This window comes from Hippichthys cyanospilos, chromosome 21 (genome assembly GCF_059441005.1).
Source record: "Hippichthys cyanospilos isolate Australia breed blue-spotted pipefish chromosome 21, RoL_Hcya_1.0, whole genome shotgun sequence".
Lineage (NCBI taxonomy): Eukaryota > Metazoa > Chordata > Actinopteri > Syngnathiformes > Syngnathidae > Hippichthys > Hippichthys cyanospilos.
Genome location: NC_142389.1, coordinates 13,491,928 through 13,516,621, shown reverse-complemented (window position 1 = coordinate 13,516,621; position 24,694 = coordinate 13,491,928). Strand labels below are relative to the sequence as shown.

Sequence of the window (24,694 nt, the reverse complement as noted above, 5' to 3'; positions counted from 1 at the left end):
AGGGTTTTGCTAAAAGCTTATGAAGGTCCTCACCTTCATAAGCTTTCTGAGGAAGAACATTGATAATCATCACCCAGGCACAGTATAGAAGGGTTGCGGTGCTGGCCTGTCTGTCTGTAGCTTAGTGGTAACAATTTCTGAACCAAATGAGGCTAGACCACGGCCAGGGTCACAGTCATTATCATTCCACACCAAGAACTATGCGCCTGTCTGTCTCCCCATTGAAGCAACATCCATGAAATATCTGTCCAGACAACAGTTGTGAGTTGTGACCAAAACTATTGAATTGGACAAGAACCATTCTGAAACTCAACTTTGCAAAAAACACTGCCTCACAGGTGCTTTAATCAGTTAATTTGGCTGACATCAACAATGAGAGAGCAGATTGTCAACACAATTAGCATTGCTAGCATGGACAGAAAATTGTATCATTTAAAGTATAAATGAAACATCAAAAATGTCAACACAAACCTCCATACCAAGTATGCTCATCTAAGTTAATTACACAGTAGGTGTACGTACAGGAAGTGATTTTCAACCATCTTACTAACATGGCTAACGAGTGGAAAGTCATATTGATTTTACATTTTACATTTCTATGCCCGCTCAGTGACAGTAATTTCAACTTCATTTGATTCGGTTTTTTTTTGGTTAGTTAGCATGCCACGATCGTGACTAGCCCACCGGCTAACCGCATTGATCGCTTCTATTTGTATTGTTGCCAAGCATGCCCTATTCTTTACTCCTGAATTTACGTAGGTCTCGTCTAGATATCAATTTTTTATTTCGTCCGCATGCCTATTGTTTGGGGATTTGGGCTGTGCGTATGTTCATCACAGAGTTGTCATTGTGATTCATACATCAAACCAATTCAAAATAAATTTAAACTGTTGATGTTCCCATCACGTTATACCAGAAGTTGGATCATAGCTGCACATTCCCAATGTGGGACAGCGAGGTATGTCAGACCCACAGGCGTCATCAGACATATTTTACTGGGGCACGTGCCCCAATAGTGATCTGCTGTACCGTGGTAAAAATTTCATCAATTAAAAAAAGAATAGAATCATTTTAGAACACACAATCTACATTGTATGATAGTTAATTACTTATGTGTTGATGTGTCACGACACTGCACATAAGCAACACAAACATGGCTAATTAATATGGTAATTTATTTACGTGCAAGACGTCAGCTTTATCATCACTACATCCTTGTCGAGGAGCGAGAAAGAGAGCACGCCAGAAAGAACCCCATCTCAGGCACAGGTGAAATCGCAAAGTATAGATTTATATGTGCCACTATCGAGCAATTAACGAGCAATGAATGAAAAATTGGGCGGCTCGGTGGTGCAGTGAATAGTACGTCCGCCTCACAGTTCAAAGGTCCCGAATCCACCTGGCTCCGGCCTTCCTGTGTGGAGTTTGCATGTTCTCCCCGAGCCCGCGTGGGTTCTCTCCGGGCACTCCGGCTTCCTCCCACTCCCCAAAAACATGCGTGGCAGGTGAATTGGACATACTAAATTGTTCTTAGGTATGATTGGGCGCGTGATTGGTCATTCATCTCTGTGTGCCCTGCGATTGGCTGGCCACCAGTTCAGGGTGTCCCCCGCCTCCTGCCCTAAGCCAGCTGAGATAGGCGCCAGCAAGCCTGCGACCCCTGTGGAGATAAGCGGCTATAGAAAATGGAAAGATGGATGGATGAATGAAAAATTTTGCACACAGAATAATATTTTGCTCGCTCAAAATTTCTCACTGCTCGCAATAGCCCTCTCTCCCTGCTAAACATCTAGGTGTGCTTTCTGCGCTCTCTCCATGCTTGCCACATGCATTAGGAAAGTGCTAGCCAATCAAAGCTAGTAAAAGTACATTGATTGACTGTTTGCCCTCTGATTAGATTGCTTGTTACATTCACCCGGAAATAGCAGACGAGTTTGCCTCACACGTACTTGGGCGAGAAAAGTTGGATTTATTTGGAGACAATTTGTGCACGAGTAAAAATTCATCAATAAAAAAAAAACTAAACAAATTGTCAGTGAGTGATTGAGTAAGAGGGAGAGCAACAGAGAGGGAGATAAAGGGAAACGGAAATTGAGCTTAAAACACTTTTTAAAATATATTTTTAAAATATATATTTATATATATTTATATATATAATATATATATTTATAATATATATAATATATATTTATAATATATATTTATATTTAATTATTTTGGTTTTAATTTGGCCCAAACTGTAACTCCTAGATGGATATCAGAAAGATTTTCGCCCATGACAGGGATAAAGAAGCAGGGATTGAAAGAGGTTAGTGAAATTCTATCAAATTAAGACTGTCTTAACTTTATGCCTATTAAGATAATGTTACTCCTTGTGTCAAGAAAACTATGTTAATTTGCTGTACAGTTGTGGGGGGAGAGTTCAAGTTTGTGTGTCTTCGACTAAAATTATCCTGTTTAGTCACAATAGTTACAGTGAAAGTAAATATGGTTTTGCTGACAGAAAATATAGTAACATTTCTGTAATTGTCACCAGAAACATGGCTAAAAATGTCAGGTTTTGTTGCAGAGTGGTTAGCACGTCTGCCTCTGAGTCTCAGAGTTCAAAACCAGCTGGCTCAGGCCTTCCTGTCTGGAGTTTGCATGTTCTCTTCGAGCCTGTGTGGGTTCACTTCGGGCACTTCCTGCCACACTCCAAAAAGATGCTTGGAAGGTGGATTGGACACTCTAAATTGTCCTGAAGTGTAATTGGGTGCGTCAGTGGTTATTCGTCTTTCTGTGCCCTGCAATTGGCTGGCAACCAGTCCAGGGGGTTCCCCGCCTACTGCCCGTCGACAGCTGGGATAGGCACCAGCAAGCCACGAGCCCACGACCCTTGTGAGGATAAGTGGCTCCAGATAATGAATAGATGGAAGTGCTGAATGTTTTTTTTCCGCACACTTTGTACGCGCTCATGAATGTTTTGTGCTCCGGTTGTGCCCCAGTACAGTGTTAGGTCTAGTGACGCCCCTGGTTGTACCAACTGATTTTTAGTTTTATGGGGAAAAAAATCATAGGATTCAAGGACTAAAACATACGTGGGCACTCGAAAAAAAATAAAAAAAATAAAAAAACTCAGAGGAGAATGCAGGTGTTTTTGATGACTACTCACACAGTAGGACATATCAAACACCAATTTATCCATCCATAAAAATAAATAAGATTTCACTGAACAAAGGATCAATGCCGGGTCAATGATCACATTGCAGGGGTTATGTGGAAACATGTTATTATTCATTTGACAAACCAAAATCAGAACAGCCACATTTCATTTCAAATATCCGGGTGCAAGGGATAAAAGTTGCGCTACATTGATGGAATAATGGGATCAAGTATGTTTACTAACTAGTGAGTATATTGACTTTGTTTAGGCTGCTATCCAAGATAGCAGAAAATAGCATAAAGTTATGCTGTCTTTATGCTATAAGATATTACTTTTATGCTATAAGTAATATCGGTGGTACACATGAGGCCTTGGGGCCTATTGACTCTAATGTAATATTGTTTCAACAGTCTACTACAGTGCAGATGACTGCAGTCAAATCATCAAACAATCTAAATGAGCTCCAAGTGCTCATCATACAAAAACAATTGAGTGAGGCATGTGAGAACAAAATTCAACTGTCTTGGGATAAAGGCAGCACAGTGGAATTGTGGTTAGCTAATCTGCTTTGTAGTTACAAAATTAATCTCAGTCTTTGGTTTTCTGTGTATTCTATCTTCTAACTTTTCAAAATGTATTGAAGGCTCTAAATTGGTACCAAGGTGTGAATATGAGTATGATTGTTGTTTGTTTGGCTGTCATAAATCATGGAATCCAATAATAAAATACTTTAACATTGAGACAATGTATAGTCACTGGCCACGATCCAACGCGACCCATCACAGTATATGAGCTATATGGAAAAGTATGCCCAGGTTTTAATAGGTCTTGTCACAAAACTGCTAATTAAATGTTTATTACTGTGAGTGTCATTTAGTGTGTCAAAAGACACTGCATCATATTCCACATATTACTAGTCCAGTATTTTCTTTCTCCCCATAGCTAAATAAGAAATCAACTTATTTGTTTTGAACCTTATGAGATTGTGCAGCTGTGTCATGTGAGTGAATGATATTTATAAGTGCGTAAAATGTTGCAGCATACTGTTTTTCACTTGAAGATGCTTATGGTTGCCAGGATTATAGATCAACACTCTACCCTATTTTGTTATCCACTTAATAATGTTGAACTTTTCCTTATGGGGACAATAAAAGATTGCCTGCACCACTTTTATGGCTTAATTGCAGCATTTTCTTTTGTTTCCTTTTAAACCAAAGCCAGGAACACGGTCTGGGCCGCTTGCTCACACTTAGAACCAGACAGAGAACCTTGAGTGACAAATGTGTTAAACTCCAGGACTGTGAGCGAAAGCTGTCAGGGTAACCTTAACTGACATCTGCTGTCCATCATACGCATGTCAACAGTTGTGATAAGGTTGAAATGTGCCCCAATTTATTGAGACCTGCTTGTGAGTAAAAGGCTCTAAAAGCAGGTCATGGTTAAGGTCTATGCAATATGAATGAATGGGAAGGTTTGAGCAAGGCACTTTTCCGTTTAGAACACGACTCACATGAAGAGTCCTAAGCTCACAGCTTGTGTTTTAAAAAGAAAAACACAAACCTATGAAAAATGGATGTCTATAGCTGTCAGTGTCAATGAATTAATTATATGTTCTTCTGCAAAATTAGTTAAATGGAGCAAGTAATGCATTATCATTCTCCTATACATGGCAATGACAGATAGTAGGAAATTAACTCATTCAATGCCTAGGAACACCTCAGTCAGCCTAGGAAAAATGGATGTCTAATAGCCGTCTAATAGCTGTTACTGGCAATGAATGAGTTAAATGTTCCTCTGCAAAATGCTATGATTAAGGTATATACATCAAGTATTGGATTTTTATTCATCTATACATGCCAACGACACATAGTAGATTAACTCATTCAACGCCAGCCTAGGAAAAGTGGACATCTATAGCTGTCATTGGCAATAAATGAGTTAAATGTTCTTCCGATAAATTAAGATATTTGCAGCGAGCAAGGTCTTATTATTCTGCTATACATGTCAACGATTTATAGTAGAATAATTAACTTATTCAATTCCAGCCTAGGAAAAATGGACATCGATAGCTGTCATTGAGAATAAATGAGTTAAATGTTCTTCCGCTAAATTAGTTATTTGCAGCAAGTAAGGTCTTATTATTTTGCTACACATGTCAACAATGTATATTAGAATAATGAACTCATTCACCGCCAGCCTAGGAAAAATGGATGTCTATAGCCATCATTGGCAATGAATGAGTTAAGATTTGTAAATAACTGATCTAATTAAAAACCCTCCAATTTTTTTTTTAACATATGTTGCTGATAAAATATTAAAACTGAAATACAAAAACATGGCTTCAATCTTTTATTTACTAACAAATTTATCTTTTGGTATATTTGAGACTAGTCCCAAGTGACTGGTGATCAGGAAGAATGGTGCTTTTTTATTTTGTCAATCGCCAAACAATTGTGAAATGATCAAACTAAAACATGGTCTATCATGTCCTTCGCAGACTTGCTCAAAAGCAAGATATTCTCGAATTTAGTATGGCATGGCTCACTACATGAGCACCTTTGCTTTCATCATTAGTTGTGGCTGCAGTATCACCTGGCTGCAGTATCACCTGGCTGCTTCACATTGATGTGATAGGCTAAACTTGAGCTGCTTCTGTGGTAAGTAAGCTCGTTTTTACAAAGAATACCTATCGCTCTACCAAAGTTTCCATTGGGGAATTTTTTAAAGTTCAATTTACTCTTCATAGGTCTGACAACTCTCAAACACTCCTACAATATCACATCTACTTTCTCCCCTGAATTTATCCTTTCCACCCACAACACGGAGCCTATCAGGTTATTCCAAGAGATTAAAAGTTATCTTAATACGATTCAAAAGAAAAAAAAAACCTCTAACTTTGACTGTAATGAATGTCCTAATCGGGCACCTCTACTCAAGACCAACACCAAGATGAAGTGAGGAAGGAAATTCTTAAATAATGGCTTCCTAGAAGAAGGTGCTACAGGTTTACAGTTAAAGCCCAGGTGTCCCATTGATTCTGTACATGCAGTGTTGCACAGATGTGATTTTACAGGTTCATCAACATACCAAAAGATGAACAGTTAATTAGAATGTGAGTACAGTTTGTTTTACTCTGGCATAAGACTGGAATTTCAATAACTGGCAAACTAAGCACGTCTCATGAGAGATCAAAACGAATGCCTCCAGTTGTAGAGGGAGAGAGACAGAGAAGAGGAACAAAAACAAAAACCCCAAAACAAAGCCATAGAGCTCCAAACTGAGAATTGACTGTCCACGTGTCCTACACAGACCAAGCTCTCATTTTTCCCTGGCCACGCGTTTTATTATTGTCATAAGGAAACCTGAAACACTGGCTGGGATGTGTCATTGTGGCTTGTACTTGTATTCGAGCGCTTTCTGTGCACGCAGGCGTTTGTGCGCACACGGCATGTGGGTGCAGACTGGATGACACGTTTTCAGTTCAAACTTTTACTGTTTTACTGTTTTTTTTTTGTTTTTTTTTTTTTTAAGGAAAGGACACATAGTTCTTCACCCTGACTTCACAGGCGCTACACAATGGCAGCCTCAGCACATAATTTAATCCCATATTCTACCTTAAAATAGATTTTATAAAGGCAAAAGGAAATAAAAACACAGTGAGCTGTTATTGTCGTGATATGTTTTATTACAAATGTCTGCAAAACCAGTTTTACCCAACAGTGAGCGGGGGGGGGGGGGGGGGGGGGGGGTATATACGTACAATAAAGTGGCCAATTTAAATACCTAGTGACACTTCATTATTGTACATAATTGTGACTGATGAGATGTGAAACATTAGCCATGCACATGCAGAAAAATAACTGTAGCAATACAAACTGATCATTGGCTAAACAATGGACGCCAGACTAACATACAGAACAATTATGAAATCAGCAACAAAAAAAGTTTATCATCTTGTTTTGATTTCCAAATGATTGTACATTCCCCAAAAATGAAACCTCAATGAGAGTTTTAAGGTAACAGTATGAGAAAATGTATGCAATGAACGGACCAGCTATAGCTAGTTAATGTTGTAACGTTACAGTGCTACTGCTAGCGTCGTATAGATAACAAATGAAATTTTCACCAACGCATTTATAGTTGTTTCTCTGTAGATTGGTCAATGGGAATGTTCTGGGCAAAAAGGAATTCCCTTACAGCAGATTCTTCCAGCTAAGTCGCTAGCTTGGAGTGCTGAGATCCCTCCTTTTTGCCATAATTAGATTAGTGCTGTGACCCTTCAGCTTTGACTAATCCCTCAATGTTTTTACTTTGCATCTACTCACAGATCTCACACAAGTCAACTGAGGCTGACATTATAGGCCTGAGCCAAATAGGTTCGACGTGTTTGTGTTATTTTGTCAAATTAATGAAAAAATTAGTCCTGAAATGACATTAGAAATCGTAGGCATTTAGCATGACAAATTTAATGTCGGTTTATGGTTGGATTGGAAAACTGGCATTGCATTGGACTTGTTAAATCAACTGTGTAAGACGTATTAGGTTCTCCAGAATAGTAAGAGAATGTTTTAAAAATCTACTAATATGGCATAATATATTGCTATTCTCCATTCACTTTATGTGCAGTACAAAGGAAATATGTGCATATCTTTTATAAATTATTAGTATTTCATTAATGGATCTGTCTAATTGCAGCTTTCTTCTTCTCCTTCCTGCCCCCTTCTCCAGGCTTGGAGGGGGGGCTAGATGGTGAGAGATTTGAATGCCGCCATCCGGCCCTGCGCCAGACTAATGGCTTCGCCTGCTGTCAAGACATCTTTGCACTGGACGCCTAATATGGCACAATGTGTGTGTTTTTTTTTTTTTTTTTTTTTTTTTAATACACTCAGCATCCACTTCAACCTGTTGAGCCTGAAAGAGGGTTCCTCCCACCTCTGGTCCCTTCTGAAGGTTTCTTATTTTCCCCTTTTGGGGTTTCTGAGTTTACTTCCCCTTCTGGGAGCTTTGTTCAGGGGATGTTGTAGTGGATTCATGATGAAAAGAAGTCTCTGGATGGCTTCTTTTCAACTGTGAAGCCCTTTGAGACTTTGGTGATTCAGGGCTATACAAATAAACTTGATGGATTGATTGACAAATACCTTTTTGTGGTTCAAAAAGCAGATTTGCATCAGAAAAATGGGACTGACAGCCAGATAAACCCCATCAAATGCACTAACTGATTTGACAGCTGAAGTAAGTCAATATTGTCATAATTGTTACCTACTCAAGGTCAACCAAGGATAAAATATTCACACAACTGTCAGTGGGTCATACTCGAAAGGGGTGCGTCACAGCGAGCAGTACCCCCTGCTTAAGCCTTGCTAAACCTGCTGACTTGTGTTTCTTGAGGATTTAATAGCACGCTTCCAGAAAAAAATAGCCCCTACCCGGCTATGTGGGCCAATCAGTCAGTTGGCTCTCAAACTAGGTCTTCAGTGGCCTCTAAAATAAAGACCTGAGAGCTGCATGAGGTGTAATGGAATGCAGGAGGGCTTCATTTAATCTCACAAGTGTCAGTACGTCATGCTAAATATAACCAGGCAGGATATGACCCACAGTGTAACATGAATAGTCATTTTTCTTATTATTGTTATTGCTGTCAGGTCATCAATTGAAGCCTGGTAAACTTTACATTATCAAATAAGTAATGATGCAGAGGTACTCCTCGAGAGCCATGTCCTGCTTGTTTTTGATATGTCTCACTTTCAACACACCTGATTAAATGACCAAGATCGTTATTAGGGTTCCACAGGGATTGCTGATGAGCTGATTATTTCAATCAGGTGTGAAAAGCGAGGGAAACATCAAAAATAGGCAGGATATGGCTCTCGAGGAACCTGAGTTCCCTACCCCTGCAGGAGAGTGTTGGTGCCAATGTGAAGTAAACATTTGTGATTGGCAAATTCAGATTTGTGAATACTTTTGAAAATATTTAAAGGTATAAGTACATTCGTACATACTGCTCGAAACCTTATTTTCCCATAATGACAACGAGTATTCACTTGTGCACAAGTAAGTAAAAAAATGCTGTGTGTGTGTGTGTGTGTGTGTGTGTGTGTGTGTGTGTGTGTGTGTGTGTGTGTTTAGCACTGGGCCTAAACTATACTGATACCGTTGAAAATTAAATGAATGTTTCTATGTTTACTTGCAAATGATGAATGTGCAGAATTAAAAACAAAACTACATTTTCTCCTGTAAAATCACAGGGACCTGATTTTAAAATATATTTTTAGTATTTGGCCTACATTATACACATTGATTCAAAATAAATAACAAACCCCAACCCGATTTGCAAATGTGATGAATGGACTTGCAATTATACCAATACTTTCAAAAATTAAGTAAGTGAACCTTCAATTTTATTTGTTTACTTGCAAATATGTTCAAACATGCTTTTAAGCCAAATCCAGGGGGGGAAAAATGATAATGCCAATGAGTATTGATTTAATTTTTTTTTTTTAAACTTGGCCTAGGTTATATAAATGTATTTGAAAATTTACTAATCATAATGATATTTGCAAATGCACTGAGCGTATTTTGCAAATATTTACTGTAAAATATACTTTTCAACATGCCAGTTCACCATTAAATTAAAAAAAAATGCTATTTTTCTCACATTGACTCTAAAAAGGAAGGAAGTGAACACTGTTTTTATTTGTTCCATTGAAAGTACAGTGGACCCACGAGTAACGTCATCCCTGGCTTACATTTTTTTCCACATTACGAAGTGAAATACAGTGGGCCCCCGTGTTACGAACTTAATCCGTTCAGCGGCTTTGCTCGTAACTTGAACTGCTCGTATGACGGGCAATCCAAACCTATGTTAATTAGTGAATGTGTGCAACGCGTGCAAAAACCTTAGATAAAACCATCACAACTTTATACACATGATAAAATTAGTAATATAATCTACTGTACAGTTAAATTAAATAACATAAATATACAAAGGAAAAATGACATTATCTTTGGGGCGACGTGACTTGAGCTAGGTGGAGGCGGAGGGGAGCAGAGACCAACCCGCAGAATTTATTTATTTATTTTCTTAAACGGGAACTTTTCTCAAACTAGAACATATCACCGGCGATTTCCTTCTCTTTAATCCATAATAGAAGAAACCTCTCAATTTTGTTGTCGATCGAGGTCCGTCCCCCGACAAGGAAAGTCTTGCCCTTAGAAGATTGCCGAGCGGTTACGGCCATACTCACGAGCAAGGTTAACCATGCACGAGCCTCCATTGTATTTTTTTTAATTTATTATCTCCTGCTTCGTTTCTATTGCAAAGTCTCCACAACATTCCTTCCTTCCATTTTTGACTGATTTTCTCTCCTTCCTTCCGTCCCGACCAGCTGTGCCATCAAGCTAGATGAAGGCGTTCGACCAATAGCATATTGGCATCTCCGTGACTGACACCGTGACTGAAACAGTGACTGTGACACTGTAAGAGCAATAGCATATAAGCGTTAGCGTGACATGCGTGAGCAGATGATTTTGTTGATGTAGTTAAATGAGGTCAATTGTACGTACACATTGACTGGTAACGCGTGGTGAAATCATAGTCAAAACCATCACGTATTTACACATAATTAAAATCAGTACCATAATCTACTGTACAGTTAATTTAATTAACATGGATATACAAAAGATAAATTACACTTTCCTCTGGGGTGACATGACTTGAGCTGAGTGGAGACGGAGGTGAGCAGAGACCAACCAGCAGAATTTATTTATTTATTTTCTTAAAAAAGAACTTTTCTCAAACTAAAACAAATCACCGGCGATTTCCTTCTCTTTAATCCATAATAGAAGAAGCCTCTCCATTTTGTTGTCGATCGAGGTCCGTCCCCCGGCAAGGAAAGTCTTGCCCTTAGAAGATTGCCGAGCAGTTCCGTCCATACTCCTGAGCAAGGTTAACTATGCATGCGCCTCCTTCGTATTTTTTTATTATCTCCTGCTTGGTTTCTATTGTCATCATCCTCTTACTTCTTCCTTTACCGCCACTTGCAATTTTAGAAGCCATGTCTAACAGATAAAGTTTTCAAAGTCTTCACAAGATTCCTTCCTTCCGTTTTTCACTCATTTTCTCTCCTTCCTTCCGTCCCAACCAGCTGTGCCATCAAGCTAGATAAAGGCATTCGGCCAATAACATATCGGCATTTCTGTGATTGACGTGACGCCGGCCAATAGCATCTCCATGACTGACTCCGTGACTGACACCGTGACTGAGACAGTGACTGTGACATTGTAAGAGCAATAGCGTTCAACGTTGCCGTGATGAGCGTCAACTTCTGATTTAGTTGACGTAGCAAAGCGAAAATGAATACAATGGCCGGCATGTCATTGTTTGTAAGACGGAAGGTTTGTGCGTAAGTGGGGGACAAAAAACTCTGCGGTCCACGCTCGTAAGTCGAAATGTTCGTAAAAGAGGGTGTTCGTAAACCGGGGGCCGACTGTACTAAGTTTTTTCGTCCCCTCTTTACAGCATGTTTCCCGCTTTACGGCATCAACAACTGTCATAACCTGTGGGGTTGGCTGTGTTTATGTTGTTTTGCCTGCCTTTCAAACTCACTCAAAGGTAAATAAAATGTCATTTTCCCTTTATATATTTTTTAATTTATGATGTTAATTTAATTGTATACATGTATATTATATATAAGTAGCACTTACTATACTATTTAGTTTCCAATTTTTAATATGTGCATCCAAGTTTGATGTTTTTACCTGGGGTTGTATACACATTAGCTAATTACCATAGATTTCTATTGCCCGCCATGCGATGATTTCGTCTTACAATACCAACCACGGAACGGATTAATTTTGTATGGCGGGGGTCCACTGTACTTGTAGACTAAATTCTAAAAACAGCATTGTTTCCTCTAGCGCCACAGGGTATTGATTTTAAAATGATATTCTTGAGCATTATACCAATACATTCGAAAACTAAAGAAGTGAACATTGTTTTAAGTACTTTTTAGAGCTTTATTATGATACCCGTTTGACACTTTTCCCATAATGCACATGCAGAAGTTCATACTCCATGGTATGGGAAAAATGCTGTTTTCAGCATTTACACTACAAGTACATTGGAACGATTTATTAAACTTAATAATTTGAATGGATGGATTATTTGGAAATTTATTCCACTAACAGCTACACTTCACTTTCCAATTAGTTGACAGTCAAAATTATTGTGACAGTTACTTGACAGTCAAAATTATTGTGCCAACTCTTCTATGTTAATTTTCAAATAACAATCACTCCTAATTTTATATTTAAAAAGGATCAGAGTATTGTTTGGCCAAAGTACTACAAGAACTGCATGTTCATGAGAGTGGAGCTTAGAGGGGGGGAATCATCCATCAATCTCTCAGAGTCTAATACAGTTTGGATAATAATGGTCGATTACATTCTCATGTCAAAGCGAGGGAGAAAGGAACATTTGGCAGGCTGGGACGACGAAACTGCTGAGGACAACTCTGTTATTTTGCGACTGTCTATTTTCTCTCTGTTGGTCTTGGCCCACAAGGATGAGTGCTGGAAGCTGCTGATGGTGCGGATGACGATCGAGGGCCCATGAATTTGTGTGTGTGCAGAGTAAGACTTCCAATGTTTTCCTGTAGGATACATGCGATAGCAAGCTTAAATAAATGCAAATGTCCATGATGCGGCTAGGACTGAATGTACAGAAAGTGTGAATTTCTATCTACGTTGTGATTGGCTTGAGTTCACAGGCGGCCATAATGAGGAAAACCAGTTTACGATTTCTGCCCCAACAACTATTTCCCATGGGACAAAAAAACACATGGTTCCAAAAACATCTTTCTTGACTGGATGGTTGCCGACATTCACAGTTCAACCATATTAAACTAGAAATCTAAATGATGGAGCTATTTAACACCATATCATGGCTCGCCTCTTAATTAGATTTTAATTGCAACTCATTGGTGACTGTGGGAAGAGCTCCCTCCCAAATTCTGGTGTGCACGTGTGAAACAAGCGATCAGTGTTTTCTCTCTACAACCCCCACCCTCCCTTTGTTATTCCCTCTCACGCCCTCACTTCTCACGCTCACTCTGTGTCATTGTTAATTGACTGGCCTTGGTGTGCATGTGCAGCTACGTCGCATGTCAGAAAAACAACCGAGGGAAAATTGGAGACAAATGCAGGGATTAGAGCTGGCATGCAGGAATATATAATCCTTTGTAATAGATTTGAATTTAGATCGGTGCCAACACAGGAATTACTATTATTTTTTATTTTTTTTTGCTTTTTTCTGAATTGCTGCAGTGACGGTCCGTGCATTTCACACTTAGACCTTCAGTAATTCGGCCAGCTCAGAAGCACACGTACGCATTACTGGGCTACACAGGCTATTTTCCGGAGCATTTAAACATCAATAAATCTGCATCAGTAATTGAAAATTATTATTATACGTGATACTGCCAGAACTTAAAATAATTTTAAATTATTTGTCCACAAAGTTTTATGAAGTCCACCAAGTGTCATGTCGGTGCGGGATGTTGGCGACAGATGTGGGAAGGTGGATCCGAAATGCAGTGAGGCAGGATGAGATGGGATCAATAAAACAATTTATTACGCGCAGAAGCTGGGTGAAACACGAAACACTAGCGCTACACTAGAGCTGGAACACGCTCATGACAGGTGAGACACATTACACTAACGACAGACGCCAGGGAAAAACGCCACAAACCCAAAAGCAAAAGAAGTCAAACTCCACAAAATAGAGCCACAACAGGAAAAACCCAGACAGAACATGACACCAAAAGCAGGCAAGCTTTAACAAGATTGTACGATAAAATTTAAAAAATGCACTTGAATATAAGAACATCATTTTATTTTTTCACCACTAATTGAATGTGAACAAAATAATAATTACGAAAACATAATAAAAAATAAATAAAATGCTCGACTCACCAAAATGCGTGTCTCCCACTTCTTTCAATACAACATCCATTCTTCTTTCTTTTCTCAGAAAGACTTCAATGACTTACTTGAAGAGTTTCTGCGTTTCATTTCCAATAATAAATCCTTTTGTATTGACATGGACGCCAATGCTGAAAGTCACGTCGGTCCAATTTCCGTTTTGTTCTTCTTCACCCATTGTGGTTTAAAAAAAAATGAACTGAGTATATTTGAATTTTCTGCTAAATGTCTGTGGGTCTGGCTTCGATGTACGCTATGCCTCATGGTTGCTGTTAGCTTAAGGTTGAGCAACATGTTTTCTTTCTTTTTTTTTTAATCAATAACTTTCTTTAACTACTTCCAACATTAAACATGGTGGATCAATATAGCGCCGCCTTCATGCAGTGAGCATCCAGTCACGACACGTTCAACATGAGGCCTCTAGATGTTGAACATATAGCTTGATTGACTACTACAGCTGTCTATTAAGCATTAGGGCCACTGACATTTCCCTCTGCACTTGCGCAGAAGCCCGCGCCAAGGTTATCCGAATGCCCTGGCTTCTGGCGAAGGCAGATTTCACACAGCATAGCGACACAAGTTAGCTGAATTCTAATTGGCAAAAAACTAACATACAACTACAGCCCTGCAAGGAGCGTAACCAAATGGATATAAAATGACACGAAAAGAACAGAATATGGAGAATAATGTTGTATATAAATGTATATTTATATACATTTAGAAAAAAATGTAAAATGAAATTGAGTTTTATTATAGTTGTTATAATTATTATATTTCATCATACTTATGATAATATCAGGTTATTTTAGGCTAGCAGAGAAGGCCTTGCTGGCTCTGACAGCTCACCACTAACTTGTTGTAAATTGTATATATATATATATATATATATATATATATATATATATATATATGATTGAAATCAGTGCTGAATGCCATCAGTGTTCCATCACCACCAAAAACCGATAATTGAGTTATGCAGTTTGTCGATCAAGCATTCGTCTGTTTCAAAGTTGTAACAGGAGGCAGTAATGATCTATGAAACTTTTTTTTTTTTTTTTTTTTAATTCTACTAGACGTGTGCATGCATATATACTGTGGCATGTGTGGAAAAAATGCAGAATAGACATAACTGTAAAATCATGAAATATATTAATAAACAATGTTTTCCTATTATATTTTCAAATGCATGGTATAATGTTGACCAAATGTTATGAAATATACCATTATAAAATCAATACTGCTTGGCATTATAGGAAAACAAAAATGTGTTTTTAGGATTTAGCCAACAAGTATGTTTGAACATACTTGTTGTACATTCAAATTTATTTTGTACCAAGTTCAAACGTATTTGAAAGCACTTTCAAATATGTTCAAACATACTTATAAGCTAAATGCAGAAAAGACATTACTAAGCCATGGCATATCATGAAAAAAAGCCTAAACGAACATACCAATAAAACTATAAAATTATAACATTTTTTTACATATTGGTATAATGTAGGCCAAGAGCTAAAAAGGAAATAGCATTGTAAAGTTAATACCCGATGGCATAGGAAAAAAATGTTTTTAGCATTCAGCCTAAAAGTACATTTAAAAGTATTTGCAAATGTGTTCAGATATATTTTAAAGTTCAAATGTATTAGGAAATTCAGTTGAATATAATTGCAAAAAAAGTCAAATATACTGTATTTGCAAGTGTTTTCGAATTACTTTACTAGTTAAAAATGTTTTTATTGGCCATGCCATACTTCTGTACATACCATTGACCACTGAAGAGAGAGAGAGAAAAAAAATCTGAATTCATGATATAACATTTGTGAGCCTGCACGCAAACTATTTGACACAGCAGTTACCATGTGTTTATGTTGGACAAAGAGAATTGCTTCCTGTTCCATTGGGTTGGTAGCCAGAAAACCCATACAAATCTCTACGTTAAGTAGTACAGCAAGTAACGGTCACGTCTTTCCTTATTTCTTTACCTTTCGCCATGTCTGGCAGGTGCGTCTCTAGTTTTGTCTTCCATGTGCATTTCCTCTACTGACTGATTCACCACTTTTCCCTGGAACTTCTCCCTCTCTTCTCACAAACCCCTAAACCCATCATCTCTTCAGGAAAAAAAAAAAAAAAAAACACTGGATCATACCCCAAGCTTGCAGATTCTCCCGCGCGTGCTGGGCATGTTTAGCTTGTGGTGATCTTAATGTTTTATTGCATTATGTAATCGTTGGAAAATGATTAAAACAGATGAGCCAGACATTTGCGGAGACGCGCTCAGTGGCTATAAGCAAAAATGCAGACTTTGCAGTTATACACGCACACATACAGCCGAGCACACACTCACACACGGAGTGATATATGTATTTTTCCATACAATGTGGATGCTGATTTAAAACCTCAAACTTTGGCTTTTATTGTCTTAAATCTTGGCATCCGTGGTACAAGAGGAATTTTTTGACAAATATATTTTTAAACCTTTGCATGCAGTGACTGTCAACAACATTCCCTCACCGTGGTGTTTTTATAAGAAAAGAATGGTGGCTCACTAATTTAGGTAATCTTCTTACCAGAAAAAACTACAGCCCTCCATCATACTGGGTGGCAAGCTTTTATTATGCCTATTTGTCTTCCCACGGCAAGTTCAATCAAATTTTAGGAATAGTATCTATAGTAGAGGCAGGAACGTAGAACAGAATTGTTCACATTCTGTCTTCGAGTTGTGCAACAAGACTGTGTAGCCCTGAGTCTTGCTGTTTGGCAGAGTTAATCGACGCCCCAAAGGCAAATAACAACACAGCTTTTTCCAGCCATGCCCACTAATAGGCTGTTTGTATGACAAAAGGGAAAGTCAGACAGATGTACTCAACGGAAATTCTTCTATTTTTCCTCTCTTTCCAATTCTAATTAAACATTAGAATTGGAAAGAGAGGAAAAAACAGTGTCAGTGGCTGGTTCGTGTGTACCTAACTCAAAGTTGCCACTGAGTCACCCGTTGCATCGTCCACTTCTTTTTACACAAGCTATTATTTTTCCTGTACGTGCATTGAGGCGTAGGAAAGCTCACCCCAAACATCTACAGCACAGAAGTTAGACTGCTCATGTTTGTCAGGATAACTGCAGGCCTGGGAAAACCCTGCCACATCCACAGCAAGTAAAACACACCACTTTTGTCAATTTGAAAAGGCAGCAGCACTGGGTCAGATACACGCCCGTAGCTTTCAAGCTAGTGCTGAATTATTACACCTCCATCAATAATACCTCACAAGCTCCACATCTCCCACAGCAGCAGTTACCCATGACTCATGTGGGCTCTTGCAGCTGGCGGTGAGTGTAAAGGGGAAACTATGTAAGCGATTTTCCCTATATTTCCTTTTTGCTGTGATCAAAGATGAGGGTGACCTCTATTCTTATTTAGAAGAATATAAATTGAGAGGCCATGCAAACAAAATATCTTTGTTGATGTACATAAGTGTTACCTTTTGAGCCAGACTCACAGGTGAGCTGTAAATATGCAGAAAAAGTACCACATGCCAGAGTTAAAAAAATATGAAGTATGGACTAGATACAGACAGGCAGAATACTGTGCAAAAAGAATATTTTGTGACAGTGACAAGTGGGTACATTGCTAGTGTGGGTAGCACATTTTTAAAACTTTTGACAACTGTCAAACAAATTAAAAAGGTGTTCCTACAGTTTGATTTCCTACTCAGTGACACAGTGCATGACTGGTGACTAGTCAAGGGTGTACCTGCCCTTGGCCCAAAGACAGCTGGGAATAATTCTAGCTCTCCGGAACTCTGAGCTGGATAAAGTAGCAAAGATGGCAAATTCAGGTCCAGAAAGTAAAAACCCTGCCACAGTTTGGCAATAGCCACAGGAGCTAGAGTTCATGAGCCACAGGTGTTTCTACTAAAAAAAAAAAAAAGGCAGATACTGTACACTTGTTAGTCTCAGGTGCTTCTACTAACCAGCAGGGTAATAAATGTGTTAGCCACACACCGACTCAACCAACAGATAAAAGAGCATATTAGGCACAGGTGTGTGACTTAACCAGCAGGTAAATGAGTTTGTTAGCCACGGATACTTCGACTCAACCAATAGGTTAAAAAGGCTGTTAGACACAGGTGATTATACTCAACTGGCAAGTAAATGAGCTCCTTAGCCACAGGTGTTTCTACTTAAGGTGCTCCTATTCAAGCTGCAGATCAACAAGTTCATATATAGGTGCGTCTACTCAAGCAGCTGTGGCTAAAGTCAAACAGTGGTAGCTGTTTTACTTTCTGGATCTGGTTTTGCTAATACCTGCTGATAAGCGATAGATTAACTAATATGGTTGGATGGATTCACAATGCTAATGCTAAAAACAATGCTAACAACAAAGCAGCAGGCTCCCCATGCTATTTGTTTTAAAATGCGTTCAAAATGTGAAAAAAGACCAACACAAATGTATGCTCTATGAGTTAAACGTCTGGAAACATCCTCTAATTCACCAGGGATTTGTTTTGTTTTATTTCTTCATAATTAATACTCTCAAAAAATATGATTTTAGGATTTATTGATGCTTCGAGAGGTTTTGACCGTGTCCATCATTTTAAACAGTTAAATAAACTTAAGCAAAGGGGAGTCCCCAGTACCTTAGTTCAAAGTTTAGTTTATTGGTATTCAAACCAAAGCGTGCAGGTTAAATGGGGCAACATCCTCTCTGCATCCTTTAATGTCAGCAATGGGTTATGGCAGGGGGAGATTTTATCTCCAGCACTATTCAATGCATGTATGGAATGCCTAATATGGCACAATGTGTTTATCTGTATTTGTTTGTATTTGGTACATGCAGCATCAACTTCAAGCAGTTGAGCCTGAAAGGGAGGCTTCTCCTACCCGTGGTCCCTTCTGAAGATGTCTGATTTTCCCCAAATTTAGGTTTTTGAGTTTTTCCTTCCCCTTCTGGGAGGTTTGAGCAGGGGATGGTGTTTTGTACTTCTGATGTGTACTTACGACTTTTTTTTTTTTTTTTTTTTTTGCAAAAGATGTCTCGATATGACTTTTTTTCACCCGTGAAGCCCTTTTGAGACTTCAGTGATTCAGGGCTATACAAATTAAATTTTATTTGATTTGATGTATGGATGACCTTTCTATGCAGTTGGGGGCATGTAAAACAGGATGTGTGGTGGGAGATATGGTGATTAATCTTTTCTTATATGCTGACGACCTTACAATTCTATCTCCAAGTAGCAGTGGGTTTCAACAGATCCTAGCTATCTGTTCTGACTATGGAGTAGAACAGGGGTGGCCAAGTTCGGTCCTCAAGAGCCACAATCCAGACTGTTTTCAATGTATCTCTTCAACCAACACACCTGAGTCAAATCAGCGTCGTTATCAGGATTGTGCAAAGCATGCTGATGAGCTAATCATTTGAATCAGGTGTGTTAGTTGAAGAGACACAATGAAAACAGGCTGGATTGTGGCTCTTGAGGACCGAACTTGGCCACCCCTGGAGTAGAATTTAACATTAAATATAATGCTAAGAAGAGTGTGTTTATGATCTGTAGGACTAAGGATGATTTGAAAATTAAGTTCCCTCTTTCCTGTTTATCTGGTGTGCAGCTGGGAGTAGCTAATGCCATAAAATACTTCGGCCACATCCTAACTGATACTCTGGAGAATGATGCTGACATGAGCAGACAGAGGAAAGTGTTATGTATATGTCCAAGTAAATAAGTTGGTTAGAAAATTCCATCACTGCACTAGAGATGTTAAAGTTAACTTGTTTAGAAGATTAGATACAAGGAGGAGAGATTGCTCAAGCTGAAAGTTACTTATAATGACTGTCACAAGATTCTCCTGAAGAAACCAAGAAGCTGAGAAATCTGACTTTTACATTTACGGGCAGGCTGGCATGCTCTACAAATAAGCTCATTGCACAAATAGTAGATCCAAGTCATAGCTCGGTTTGGCACTTGTCTATAATCTGGGAGTCCCTTTATTAGCTTCTCTTCTCTTTTGTTGTTGTACGTATATGAATGTAAATTGTATTGGATAATTGATGTTTGTATTTTGATTCCCCTGTGGGCCTCGAGCCTGTAATATTGTACTGTATAAACCAGTTCTAATATCAAAACATAGAAAGGTAACATTCCTTCAGCTGTGCAAGGTCTTCAGCACGGTTGACTGAATTTCCAGTGAAGGTCAAGGGCGGACAAGCATTTGTACACCGTATGACTAACAAAACCTAATAAAGCTTGAAACTGTTGGAAATCAGACTTGAAACTGTCTACATTCGAATCAAAGTAAAGTAGTAGAATTCAGTTCAACCATGGTACGTTTTGGCCTGGTAAACCCTGATCTGTCTTGCATTTGTGTGTGTGGGGGCAGATGGTGACAGTTACCTAAGCTAAGAATTTTAAATAGCATCACACCAACATACTCCGCCTATGACATGAACAAAGATGAGGTATGTAACACAGTAAACAAATAACAACCAAGGTTTTGTGTTACCCCCATTTAATTGCCAGAAGATTGTATGTCAGTCAGTGAACGCTCTTAGTCTTCAAAACCCTACCATTAAGTTCCCAAAGAAGATTTGGAACGGATGAGTTATTTAGGTACACTCCACAAATTCAGACAACGGAACCCTCCTAAAATTGCATACGCTATCAGACTGCAGATTGATGAAAACAAACCTTTGGAATGTGTTATTGCAGAGTTTAAAGTGTCTGGACCTTAATGACTGCAAAGCCACAGATGTCTTGTTCAACTGCCCCCTCCAAGCTTAGCCATTGCCAAACATTATCTCCCTGTCACACCATGCCATCGCCAGGCCTTATCTCCCGCAGCCTGCAGAGTAAATCGCTGTTCAAACCAGCTGTTTTCTCTCTTGCAACTCAAAGCCAGACTGCACTATACAACTGCACCCCTGCTGGCATAGAAACAGCCACTTGTCACTGGAGTACCATGAGCCTGAATACTTTATTTACTGGGACTGTGATTTACATGTCTGTTACTCAAATAAAATGTTTAAAATCCTTATTTATATTCTGGTTGCTGACCTGATTTTTTTTTTTTATGTTAAGCAAATCCCAACTCCATATGTGAATATAAGGCCATATCAAGTACAGCAGGGGGACCCTTAATTGGGAATTTAATATGCAACAGCATAGAGAATTTAATTTCCCATTGAACGGAAGCCAAGGCACAGGCAAGGCCTTTTGTTTTACCTACTACACACCTCTAATTAGTCTGGCATACCTGTCAAGTACCATGACCGTTCTATTTTTGATAACTTCAACCAAAAGTAATTGCTGCATGTGGGAATTCTGGCCACAAAGAAATCAACTTTCAAAATTCCCCGACTTCCCCAATTAGCTTGAAATGTTTCACTGTCATTACTTACTTAAATTAATGCATTTTTAGTGACTTTGGTGCAGTGATGCAGAACTGCACCGTATCATACATAGAATTCCATACATGTCTGACCCCAGAGTATGATACAGCAAGTCAAAGTAGAATTTGGGACTCAACAGAGCAATGGAAGTCTGGTATCACACAATAAATGCAGCGCGCACTAAACCACAAAGTGACTATAACCGACTACATCAATTGTATGTACTGGACTCTTTTGGGGTCAGTTTGGTAACCAAGTGGATAGTGCGTCTGACTCACAATTCTGATATCCGGGGTTTGAAACTCTGCGCCTGTATTCCAGTGTAGAGTTTGTATGTTCTTTCTAGTGCTTGCATGGGTTTGGCTGAGAGATAGACATACACGCGTTTGACAATGAAATATTTTCTGTTCTTTTGTGAATACACAAAGTTGTTGGATTCAAGATAGTACTTGTACTAAGCAAAAGTTTAAGCAGTATGCTACCTTCGTCACATGTTTCTGTCGTGTCAACACTTTCTAAAGATAACGCGCCCTCGGCCACTCCCCTTTCACCCTTCCATTCCAGAACCACCTCTCTCCACTGGTCTGCTTTTAGGCCTGCAATGACTCCACTGCCGTTCAACAGCTAAAATTAACCTTTAAACAGGAGGTTGTGACTGCCACTCTGATGTGAATGCAGACCACAGGATTATCTGAGAGAATTTGGGAAAGCGGACCTGTCAATAGACACTGAGAGACACACACTCACAAAACAAAAAAAAAGAAAACTCTTGAGACTATTGAAGATCATTTTCACAAATACTGATTCTTTGCTAATCAAAGCTGTGATCCAAGTGATATTAAAAAAACACAAAACAGGAAACAAACAGTAAAAGCAATAGACTCAATCTTAGTCTTTGATGAGAACAGACATTTCATTTAGTGGATAAAATGCTGACCACTACTCAAGCGATTTGAAGGTCGAGACCTCGGAAGGATTAGAGAGCGTTAAAGGAGTAGATGAGTGGACAAATGAGCCAGAGGGCGGAGTAACTTGGTTCGTCACTCTCTAAAGTGGATGGACTACATTACGCTGGTCTGTTAGCTGCAGCAGAATTAGAAAACCGCTACTGTACTCTGAAGCTCTGACACTAGTTGGCCAAAATCTGCACTACTAAAACCTCGATGGGGGGCCAAAGTGGTTCTCATCAGGAGTTGGTGATATGACGATGCTAGCTAGAGACATTGCTAGGAAGCGGTTGTTTATGTCATGCTGAAAGACGGCAAGCACAATGTTGGTTTTTCTAAAGCCGAGATGTGGAGTGTGTAATCCCCCATACGAGCATGTGCACTGTAGCGGTGTAAGAAAGGGATTTAGCCAACAACGCCAATCCCTACGCTCAATCATCTCCATCAGACAGCCTACCATATAAATGTGTCCTTTTCAACAAGGCTTTGTGTGTTTATTCACAACAGGTAAAGGTTTGTTATTCATGGTATTTTGAAGAGCAAATTCTGGGAGCACGTAAGTCAGTAGTAATGTGTATTGCCACAAAAGACAATTTGATACAGTTTCCATTCTGTGGCTTGTAAATCGATTTGAGGAACGTTTGATTTTTAAGTGGAACAACTCAATTTGTTTGGACTCATAACGCAAGTCCATATGGTACTGTTCATTTTGAAAGGGTATGAATAATTTTTTGTTGTTGTTGTCATTCTACATACATTTGAATGAACTGTAATACAAGGTATGTTATTTCCTTCGTAAATGTTTGACTAATATAGGACGATTTGACATCCCAATATATTTCAAGTTGGAAAGACTTTATGTATTTTATTACATACAACAGTTACTTGTCAGTACTTTTTTATGCATACAAGAGAACAAATAGTTTATTTAAACTTTACTGTATTTTTCACATTGTAAAGTTTACCAGATTATAAACAGGTCTGTTGGTGAAAATGTTGATACATATTGGGTTATAAAGTGCAACAGGTAATAATTTGCATCACTAAAACGAACCAGTTGAGCAAATCAAACTTCAATGACATCAAGTCATCAGGCATACCTGATTTTAAGACGCACTGCCATCTTTTGAGAACCTTTAAAGATTTTGAATGTGAGGTTATAGTCAGAAAAATAGGGTGTATTGCAAGTATTTTTTTTCTTGAAATAAAGCACAGAACTCTAACTACAGAGTTAATATAGTATTTCTATTATTTTTAGCTTGAAAATTGTATTCAAAATCTCCTCAAATTAAAAAGCCATGCTCTCCTTGATCCAGACTCCGCATCTATCATAACATTATACAATCAGTTTAAAAAAAAAAAAAAAAAATTCAATTCAGCTTTGTTGCCTCTAGTCTCGAGTATTGCCCCCTGTTCCCCTTCGTCTGATTTGTTCCGTGTTTTGTTTTGTTTATTTTCAGTTCTGTTATCTGTTTTTAGAAGGTGTTCAAATCGTTTTTAAGTCTCATTTTTTTCAACTTGTAAATTCCATTATAGTAAAGTCCATTTGTCAGAAGGTAGCTGAATGTTACACCGATTATTCTGAGGGCTATTGTTGACATTTAACCTCGTTTCATTTCCAATTCTATCCACTGCTTCTGCCATTCTGATTTAGCGCTGATATCACTGGCAGGGACCGTGTTGACGCTGGCTACGTACGGGTCATGAAGGACAACAGTGAGAGGGAAAGACTCATAGGAGGGAGCAAAGCATAGATAGAGATTAATTTTAATACCTTTGGAAAGAGGGCAGGAAATGGCAACTAAATACTCTCGTGAGATTCCATGCAAAAAAGATTGAGCTGCTCTCAACCGTAATAAGATATTAAAATCGCCCATGTGTTCATGGATATTTTCGTGAGACGGCTAAAATAAAGCTTGTTTACTTTATGCCATTTGACTACTGAGAATTTCCTTCTCAGGGTGAGAAAATTAAAACCTTTCAAAAGAAATATTTATGTGGGTATTTAGTCCAGCGTGTCATCAACAACAGTAAATTTCGTCAGCTGCAACTTTTTTTTCTCACAATTTGAACCCTGTGGCTTATAGTCTTGTGTTGCTTTTGATGTTGAGTTTGAACTGCTATTTTACTCACCACTAGGGGACAATCCCCCAAGAGTAAACACAACCAAGGATGTTAAAAGTTTAAAATAAAAACAAAAATTGAAAAAACGTCCATGTACCACCTTTCTGCATATATGTTATAACC

At 38.6% G+C, this 24,694-nt stretch overlaps 1 protein-coding gene across 5 annotated transcripts in view; it reads right to left on the bottom strand.

Moving 5' to 3' along the window:
- The window catches only part of fhod3a (formin homology 2 domain containing 3a), a 68,549-nt gene that overhangs the window by 32,322 nt on the left and 11,533 nt on the right, over positions 1 to 24,694 (bottom strand). The window lies entirely within an intron of this gene.